The sequence below is a fragment of the Triticum dicoccoides genome, chromosome 7A (genome assembly GCF_002162155.2).
Source record: "Triticum dicoccoides isolate Atlit2015 ecotype Zavitan chromosome 7A, WEW_v2.0, whole genome shotgun sequence".
NCBI classification, from domain to species: Eukaryota; Viridiplantae; Streptophyta; class Magnoliopsida; order Poales; family Poaceae; genus Triticum; species Triticum dicoccoides.
Genome location: NC_041392.1, coordinates 215540586 through 215551456, shown reverse-complemented (window position 1 = coordinate 215551456; position 10871 = coordinate 215540586). Strand labels below are relative to the sequence as shown.

General features: G+C 41.6%; 1 pseudogene; it reads right to left on the bottom strand.

The window, feature by feature from the left end:
* Window positions 1-5965: 5965 nt before the first annotated feature.
* The window catches only part of LOC119327456, a 38447-nt pseudogene continuing 33541 nt past the window's right edge, over window positions 5966-10871 (bottom strand).

Sequence of the window (10871 nt, the reverse complement as noted above, 5' to 3'; positions counted from 1 at the left end):
CTTGAGGTGTTATTCTAGTACGAACTCTAGGGATGTTTGTGACACTTATAGGAATAGCCCAACGGATTGATTGGAAAGAATAACTTTGAGGTGGTTTCGTACCCTACCATAATCTCTTCGTTCGTTCTCCGCTATTAGTGACTTTGGAGTGACTCTTTGTTGCATGTTGAGGGATAGTTATGTGATCCAATTATGTTATTATTGTTGAGAGGACTTGCACTAGTGAAAGTATGAACCCTAGGCCTTGTTTCCTAGCATTGCAATACCGTTTACGCTCACTTTTATCATTAGTTACCTTGCTGTTTTTATATTTTCAGATTACAAATACCTTTATCTACTATCCATATACTACTCGTATCACCATCTCTTCGCCGAACTAGTGCACCTATACAATTTACCATTGTATTGGGTGTGTTGGGGACACAAGAGACTCTTTGTTATTTGGTTGCAGGGTTGCTTGAGAGAGACCATCTTCATCCTACGCCTCCTACGGATTGATAAACCTTAGGTCATCCACTTGAGGGAAATTTGCTACTGTCCTACAAACCTCTGCACTTGGAGGCCCAACAACGTCTACAAGAAGAAGGTTGTGTAGTAGACATCAAGGCTTCTCTCTTGAAAGAAAGCATGCGGTGGGTAAACAAATTACTGTTGAGCAATTGATAGAAAAACACATAGTTATGACGATATCCAAGGCAATGATCATGAATATAGGCATCACATTCGTGACAAGTTGAATGATTTCTGCCTGCATCTACTACTATTACTCCACACATCAACTGCTATCCAGCATGCATCTAGTGTATTAAGTTAACAAGAACGGAATAACGCCTTAAGCAAGATGACATGATGTAGAGGGATAGATCCATGCAATATGATATAAACCCTATCTTTTTATCCTTGATGGCAACAATACACTACGTGTCATGTCCCTTTCTGCCACTGGGATTGAGTACCGCAAGATTGAACCCATTACAAAGCATCTCTCCCATGGAAAGAAAAATCAATCTAGTTGGCCAAACCAAATCAATAGATCGGAGAGAAATACAAAGCTATCTTAATCATGCATAAAAGATTTCAAAAAGGACTCAAATAATATTCATAGATAATTTGATCATAAATCCACAATTTATTGTATCTCAACAAACACACTGCAAAAGAAGATTACATTGAATAGATCTCCAAGAACATCGAGGAGAACATTGTATTGAAGATCAAAGAGAGAGAAGAAGTTATCTATCTACTAGCTATGGACCCGTAGGTCAATGGTAAACTACTCACACATCATCGAAAGGGCGGAAAGGTTGATATAGAAGCCCTCCATGATCGACTCCCCCTCCGGCGGAGTGCTGGAAAAGGCCCCAAGATGGGATCTCACGAGAACAGAAGTTTGCGACGGCAGAAGAGTATTTTTGGTGTGCCCTCTGGTATACGGGGATTATTTGGGTATTTATAGAACTGAGATTAGGGTAAGGAGAGCCACGGGAGGGCCCACAAGCTTGAAGGGCGCCCCCCCTGGGGTGCACCCTGTGAGCTTGTCGCCAAATGGTGCCCCCTGACCTCCCCCCGAAAGTTCCTGGGTGTCTTCTTGTCCAAGAAAGATCCTCAAAAAATTTCGTTCCGTTTGGTATTGATTTTCTGTAGAAGACAAAAACAAGGAAAAAAACAACAACTGATACTTGACACTAGGTTAATAGGTTAGTCCCAAAAATGATATAAAAGATATAAAATAGCATAATAATGCATATAACACATCCAAGATGGATAATATAATAGCATGGAACAATAAAAAATTATAGATATGTTGGAGATGTATCAGGCCCGATCCTGGGTAACTTCCTCGGGTGACCTCCGATCTGGTACTTCCGGCCGTGTTCACCACCCTACCAAGGGTACCGGCGCCTTTTTATGTCTGTCACTTAGCGCGCCAGGCAGGGGCAGTGCTAGTCAAAGATCGAATCTAGCTCGGATCTCCCCTCACTTCCGGCGGCCTCCCACCGGGAGAGAGCCTCACTGGGGGCTCCTTCACCTTCACCGCGGGCAAGGTGGATCGGTTGACACCAACCAACCGGCCTCCCACTCCCGCACCGTTTTCTTTGAGACACTGGTGTTTGTCATCGACCACTATGTCAACACACGTGGCCTCACCGGGATCAGCACCGTCCACGCCACTAACCTCTTATTCATAGAATGAAGATCACAAAAGGGATGTTGCCAGAGTTGTGTAGTTATTATCCTTAATATTTTTGTGGCGAGAATCTATGCTTCAACTATTGCTAGAATTGCGTAGTTATTATCCTTAATCTTTTTGTGGCAAGAATCTATGCTTCAACTATTGCTAGAATTGTGTAGTTATTATCCTTAATCTTTTTGTGGTGAGCATGTGCGCTCATTGTAGAGCCTAGCATAGCTAGGTTAAATGATAATTGAGCATGGCATGACTCTTGTAAAGATTTCATAAAGACCCTTATGGCCCTTGTGAGCCTCCAAAATATCTTTAAGTCCATGGGCAATAAGACAATACCCCAGTTAGTCTTAGACGTATGACATGTAGGAAAAAATGCAATAGCTAAATGATGATGCACAATATCATTCAAATGATTATTTGATCGATCTAAGATGAAAAAGAGTCCAAGTTTATTTCATTTTGCAATTTACATTCGGTGCTTCATTTCATGTTCACACTAGAAGTGCATGCATCCCACACTAAGTCATAAAATTCTATTAAAAATAAAGAAGCTTTGATAAAAAAAAGTGAATTTAGTAGAACATGTGCATGCTATCTCAAATGTCCTCAATCTTTTCTTTCTATGACTTTTTTTTGAGAACATGACTTTGTTATTACTACGGCGTGATGGGCTTTATTGTATAATAAAGCCAGGAACTCCTTGTGCCTTGGTTTTAAAATAAACTAGAACATAAGGGCGCACATTTCCGCGCCCGTGCATTTTATTGGAAGAACAATACAAATATATGAGAAAATCTGGACATCACAAAAAAGAAAAGAAAAACTTACTTCAATATAGATAGTTGGGCATTATTGAAACTTTATGTATAAGTTGGAAAATTGAATGCCATCTAAGTCAGCATTGGATTGTCATTGTGCATTTTTTTGTCTATGCATAACATTTGCTAAGGCATTTGAATAATTGTATAAATGGTGGATCATATTTGTCTTGTATGTGTCATCGTTCATTGTAGCCTTGCCGTGCTAAGGGGAAACCCTTGGTCCGTCCTTTGGACAAGGCGGCGGCGACGGCGGCGTCATGGCACCGTCTTCTTCTTGGAGGTATCGTCTTGTTGCTCAAAGAGTTCCGGTGGCACGGCTCAATTCGGTGTTGGCTTCTACTATGGGTGTGGCCTTCCTTGGCGCAATATACACCATCACGGGCGCTCTCTCGATGACGTCGTCTCTAGATCCGCCCAGGCCCTACCGTCCACTTGCCGACTTCTTGTTGGCGCAATGGGTGGGGTACGTTGGTCTGTGTTGGCCTCGAGTTTTGGTCTTGTTGTAGAGGTCTCCGGCGTCGGTTGTGATACAGTTTGGTTGCTCTGTGACTTGCCCCATCGCCATCGGCATGAGGTTGGCCTAGATGAAGCATGTATCGTAGTATACGTGGTGGGTGTGTTTGATGGATGTGGATGCTAGTTCTTGTGATTGGCGTTGCAATGGCCGAAAGACATTGTATCCAGCTTCTTTGCCGCTTCTCCTTTAATATATAATATGCATGCTAATATGTATTCCAGAGAAAAAAAATATAGTTGCTACATACTCCCTCCGTCCGAAAATACTTGTCATCAAAATGAATAAAAAGGAATGTATCTAAAACTAAAATACGTCGAGATACATCTTTTTTTATCTATTTTGATGGCAAATATTTCCAGACGGGGGGGGAGTAGTTGAGGAATAGTAGAAAGAACAAAGAATGATGATGTCCTCGTTTTAGCCTTGCAAGGTAGATGCTGCGTAGTACAGGAATATAAAAGGAAAAAAGAATGGTGCAGTAGAACCATAGGTAGCCAAAGTTTCTTTCTTAGACGAAGGTAGCCAAAGTTCGAAATCACTAATTAAGGAGTACTCGTTGCAAAGAACACTCCATTTTTCCAGGTCGTGACAAGTGGCGCATATGCAGCGTGCCACTTGTCGCAACCTGGGAGTTTCCTTTTTTCGTAGATCCGTTTATTCAAAATGTTTTATCTCTTAAACCGTGCGTCCAAATCTCGAACCGTTTTCACCATTGGATTCCTCGCGTCGAGATCTTCAAAACTAGATCCCATGTTGATAGATTTTGATGAACTTTTTTCACGAAAAAAATCAGACGAAAAAACCGGGTGAAAAACCGAACCAGGAGCACGGTTTCTTTTTTCCTTTCCGAAAGAGGCACGTCCGTGCCTCTCGCGAAATCACAACCGTGCCTCTCGTGGAAGCAAAACCGTAACTCTCGTGAAAGAAAAAAAACAGAAAATGCATTTTTTTCCGTTTCCGAGAGGCACAGCAGTGACTCTCGCGAAAGCACAACCGTGCCTCTCACGAAAGAAAAAAAACAAAAACGCGTATTTTTTTCCCTTTCCGAGAGGCATGGCCGTGACTTTCGCGTAAGCACAACCGTGCCTCTCGCGGAAGCAAAACCGTGACTCTCACGAAAGAAAAAAAAATAGAAAACGCGTTTTGTTTTTCCCTTTCCGAGAGGCACGGCCGTGACTCTCGCGAAAGCACAAACGTGACTCTCGCGAAAGAAAAAAAAACAGAAAACGCGTTTTTTTTGTTTCCGAAAGGCACGGCCGTGACTCTCGATAAAGCACAATCGTGCCTCTCGCGGAAGAAAAACCGTGACTTTCGCGAAAAAAAAAGAAAACGCGTATTTTCGCGATTTTTTTTTTCGAATTTTCTTTTATTGAAAAGCTAAGAAAGACCGGGGGAAAACCAAAACGTCGAAAAAAACCAAAAAAAACGTTTAAAAAACCGAAAATGCGTGCGGAAAAATTAAAAAAATAAAATTCGAAGGGAGTGTCAAGAGCGCGACACGTGGCGAATGGCTGAGAGCACGCCAAGTGGCGTTGATCGTTGCAAGGCTCCCGAAGGAGTGTTCGTTAACTAGTTGCTCCCGCCAAAGTTGCACGCTGCTTTCTTGCACCATTAATCACGAAGATAGGCTGCAGCACCACGGATCGGCAGCCCGATCGCTCTCATGACAGAAAATAAGTCACCGGGCGGCCGGCCTCACAGCCCAGTGCTTCAGAAGGCTCAGAAATAAGCCTGCAGAGCAGCGGCCCTTTTCATGTTGGTTCGACTTCGGCCGGTTTTGGTGAGCGAACAGGCGCAAATGAATGCTACGGGAGGATGGAATGATCTCACTCGTTTATACGCTTAATCGGATGGTTTAGGATCCCAAATCACTGTGGAGGCTCCTAATTAGCTGAGTTATACTGTTTAGTAATTTTGAGTACTAGCCTTTCACCATTCAGCCAATAAACCAGCAGTTTTATACAATGCTGGTCAAAAGAGAAATTAACATATTACTCCCTATGTTTCAAAATAACTGAAGTTGTCCTAGGTCAAACTTTTTTAAATTTGACCAAGTCTATAGAAAATTATGCTATAAGCAAATTTGGTATGAAAATATATTTCATCATGAATCTAATGAAGCAAATTTGGTGTTGTAGATGTTGATATATTTTTATATAGACTTGGTTAAACTTGAGGACAAACATAGAACTTCGCTTATTTTGGAATAGAGAGTGCAAGTAACTGAACCATAGACCGGTACTGAGCGCAAGAATAAATAAATTTTCTAGTAGGAGCTAGCCAATATATTTGTGAAACAAATTTTGGTCAACGTCAGATACACCTCCCCTCCATCGCTCTTATATTTTACATTTAATTTTAATTCTGGCCAGTGAGCCCTGAGCCCCTGACCCCTGAAGGCGCTAGTTTGGGCCGTGATTAAAATCTTGATACCACACGGAGCAAAGTAATTGACATGCCATTGCAGTCCAAAACATAGATGTACAAACCATACTGGCGCTATTATGTTTGCATTACTCACTTTGGTTGTAAGTGTTATTGCAGTATGTGGTACACACATATATATAGTTTGGCTAAGGTCCTCCTTTTCGTTACAGGCACGACCACACCTAAACCTAAGAGCAGTGAAGTGACATATCATCGTCATCAGTTTCAGTTCTTCGCAAGCAGTCGACGACGAAACTCTCCAAGAGCCCAAATGGGGTATAAGTTGCGATAGTTGCCGTAATTAAAGTATATGGAGCAGTTGAAGCATCCAACGTGTTCCTGTCATCAAAGGTGAAAGTTCAGACTGCTTCAGGGCAGTAACCACCGCATGATACTGAAATATATGTATTAGTATAACAGGCCCAAGTGTGGCAGTGTTATCAGAGGATTTGACAGGATCATGGTAGGGTCTGTGCCATGAAAAGCATTATTCTGAAGATCGTATGATCCAGGTCATTATATGTATAAACTATTGATAGTGTACCCTACTTCTATAAGCCTAAATTTTGTAATACTTACTTGCTGGGGAAACTCTCCCGTCTCTAGTTGCATATTGATCAACTCTTTTGCAGCATGATATAGTGGCGTAGGATCTCGTTCAACCTGAAGAGAATGACCATGATGATAACACATGAAAATTAGAACAGTTTAAAATGATATATTAGCTGCTTAGAGTCAATTCAAATGAACGAGGAACAAACATACCTGCCCAGCATAAATTAAAGCCAACATTGCCCAAGCAGTGTTCACAGCATGAGGACTAGTGGCCTCCACATAAGCCTGTCAAATAGCGGAAACCAGACTTACTTTCATTAAATTTGACTTAGAGGGACAATATAGCGATGGTTCAAAAGGAATAGCATTCCACAATTGTGAGTTATAGTGATGCTAATTGGATAAGCATTGTGCGATTAACTGTAGAATCTAAGGAGGTGTTTGGTTCAACTCTGTCAACGTAAACGGTACTGGAATCAGATCATGGGTGGTAACATGATCTGTTTCCGGAGGGGATCGCCCGGTATCGAGATTGACTTACCGTGGAACTCGATTACGGAGATTTGTTTGCTCTCAAAGTGAACCAAACAAAAGTTAACGGTATGAGGTTGCGCTGTAATCAGATGATGGCTGAAAATGTACGAACCAAACACCTCCTAAGAACTCAAGTTGGTATCTTGTAAAATGAGGGCTTTACAGTGAAACATCCAGGCTGGTAAGTTAAGCCTAATATCGACAATGAAATTAGAATATACATTTTTTTTGTCACCATTTTTCCCCTATCCTTATGCCATCACATCAACTGACATGACTAATTTCTCTGTTCAAGTGAAAACATCATTGTTAATTGATTATAGACGGATAATCAGTAAGAATATTATGTGTGGAAACTGGAATTCCTCTGAGAGCATAGGAGTTGTGGGGTGCTGAGTTAGGCATATAGCCATATACAACTAGTACCTACGAGTAAATAAAAATATGCACATAAACCATGACGAAACAACTAAGCAGGGTTCAAAAAGAGGCAGGCAGTTAAGCCCTAGGTGACCCCCTAGCTAATCTCATTTTAGGGCTCCTTTGATTTCGAGGATTTTCATAGAATTTTGGAGGATTAGAATCCTTAGAAATTTCCCATGCATACTGGGGTGGACCTTTGATGAGGTGGCATGTGTGGTGAGGTGGCATGTATGCATGTTGAGATAAATAAAATTAGTGGGGATCAACTAGGTATATAGGATTACTACTCAAGACTAGCTAGACGATATGAACAAACTGAGTCATGGGATGAAGCATAGCACAACTAATAAAGGCCGACCACCCAAGCCATCTTATAAGGCTGTGTTGCCCATCAGTTGGCCTTGCGTGTATAATGGACCTGGCACTGGAACAAGTGTTTAGTAGACCAAGAGTTCCACTGCAGACTATATTCCTATTGAAATTCCGATGAATGGTTTGAATTTCTCAACTCTTTGTGGATTTTGGGTTTGCAATAGTGAGCTGCAAGATATAACTACAGGTCACTGGTACTAGGAGAGTGGGATTCTAGTAAGATGACAATGCGGTTGAAAGATTTTTCACGGATAGGTAGATAGCATCTTGTATCTGGCCTATCAAGCTAACAAGTATGCCAATCAAGCATGATCTTGCCAAACCCTAAACAGAGCGTGTATTTAATACAGAAAGAAGCAAGGATTACCTCAGTTTCACTAGAAAGATACGACTCTCCCCATCCACCTGTACTTCGTTGCTTTGACAACAGAAAATTGCATGCTTTCCTTATGGAAGAACTATTTTCGTAAGTTCTTCCAGAAGCAATCAATCCTTTTACACCAAAGAACGTCCCATAAGTGAAACATATACCCCAAGTGCCAAACCTGTTAGATGGTAAATAATCCAGTCAGTGACGCAAATTTTAGAAGGTCAAATAATTAACACCAAAAAAATAAAAATAGATACCATGAGCCATCCTTTCTTTGCTTGTCCTCAATGAACTTGGAAGCATTTTTAATACATTTTCCTATCTCTTCTTTGCGGTACCCTGGGTAAAGCTCTTTGAACATAATTAAGGCCTGAAGCACGGATGATGTACATTCGACAGATCTATCAATTAGTTGAAGGGCGTGAATTAGCACTTCAAGTATATGAAGAAAAACAGAGACAATGATATTTTCTGCAAGAACGAAGATATATTTTCATCCTTACGGATAATCGACAATAATGTTCAGAAAACTTTCAGAAGGGTTGAGAACCTATTGCCAAAAACAATCCAGGTTAGTGTATGTATAGTCAGGAAAAACATGTTAAAACAACATTATCATTTGAACATTCTCGATAGATATATGATACACAGGAGGAATACCGATGAGCAAACAAAAGTCAAACAAAATGAAACCTGCAAATTGTGAATTTGCAATCTGAAATTGTTTGGCCTGACTGCAAGATTATTTTGTGTATGGTTTTTTAAACCGGTTTTTTAAACCGGTTTTTTAAACCTGATCACACGTAGAGTCTGCAAAAAATTGGCATACTTGGTTTTCCATACAATAGAAGTAAAACCGTGAAATACTCACCTCTAATAGAGATGTAGTTCTCTTACACTCATATGTAGAAAATGTGCCATCTTTATTCTTCAAAGGAGAAAAAAGTATGATCAGCGATAATTTATGTGAAAGGTTAGTCATTCTGGCAGATCAGATAAACCATAGATAAGAAATGCAAAACAGAAGTACAACTATTTCAGTAGAATAAGAAAATGGCGTTGTAAGACAGCGGAGAAACTTATAAAACATACATAAGTAGAAAAAACAGTTTCAGTAAATAATAATAATTTAAAGGGCTGATTATGATACATATGATCGTATTTTATGCAGTTGGCTATCTCCCCATCTGTACAAATGATTCATAATACAAACAAGAGTGCTGGATGCACAAAAATCCAGGGGAACCAAGCCTAGCATACAGTCGCAAAAAAAAAAGCAAACCAAAATGAATAAAACAATTAGCTGGCAGCTGATGTGGCACTGACAGGGGCCCTGGAAGACCTTAGACACAGGAAGGCATAGGAGGCACTCTCATGGGACAGCTCTTGGATATGGGCTGTCTAAGCATCCTAGAGGGAAATCCCTAGAGGCATCAGACAAGTAGCCCAAGCCCAACTATCGCTATTGACCATTAGGTCCATCCCACGAGGCCAACACTGAAGACTCGACACCAAAGAGCGGCAATGATGTCAAGCAGACAGACCTTGATAATGATGATAGAATCAGAAAACAGTGATGTTTTGAAGAAGAGAAAACTCTACAATGAATTTGCCTCATACTGCAAGATAAGCATCTTGGACTATTAGGTGTATATTTTTATCAATGTTTGCTAGTATTAAAAATGTATTATTTTATCACTGACTTTATATTGATATTTGGAACCAACCTCAAAGTCATTGAGGAGGTTAAGACTTTTCTATCTCATAACTTTGAGATGAAAGATCTTGGTGTGGTTGATGTTATCTTGAACAAGCTATTTGAGATAATGAGGGTGGAATGACACTTTTGCAATCCCACCATGTTGAATATATTTTGAGTCGTTTTGGATATTCATACTGCAAACCTTCTCCAACACCATGATCCTAGTGCGCAGATTTGAAAGTTCAAAGGCAGAACTAAAGATCAATTGTGATACTCTCAACTTATTTGTTCACTCATGTACCTAGCATGCGCTACGAGGCTTGACATCGCGTTTGCTGTAGCAAACTAAGCCGGTTTGTTTCCAATCTGGGTGATGTACATTGGCATGCTCATGAAAGAGTTATGCGCTATCTGAAAGGTACTGTGAGCCATGGACTTCCCTATAAAGGATAACCGACGTCACTTGTGTTAGAACAGGGTTGTGCTGTGTGTGTAGTTATCATATTGTATAGGGGCTTCTTTGCTTATTTCCCTTCATGTATATGTGCTGGCCTGTTGGCCCGATGGAATATAGGCTCACTTCATAACATGGTATAAGAGCTAGGGTTAGGTTCCCCAGCCGCCACCGCCGCCTCTGGTCGCCGCCGCCGCCGCCGGCGGCCGCCGCTCCTCTCTTCATCGAGCCTCTCCCCTCTTCTTCCTGGTAGCTGCTGCCGCCTGCTGGTCCAGGCCGCCGCCGTTCCAGGCCGCTGCTGCCGCCGTCCTTCCCGGCCGGCGCCGCCGCCTCAACGTGCTGCTGCTGCTCTTCAACGAGCTGCTGCTGCTGCTGCTCCTCTTCTCTGCTGCTGCTGCTGCTCCTCTTCAACGAGCTGCTGCTGCTGCTCTTCTTCAACGAGCTGCTGCTGCTGCTCTTCAAAGTGCGGCTGCTGCTGCTCTTCTCCTCCTGGTCTACTGCTGCCATC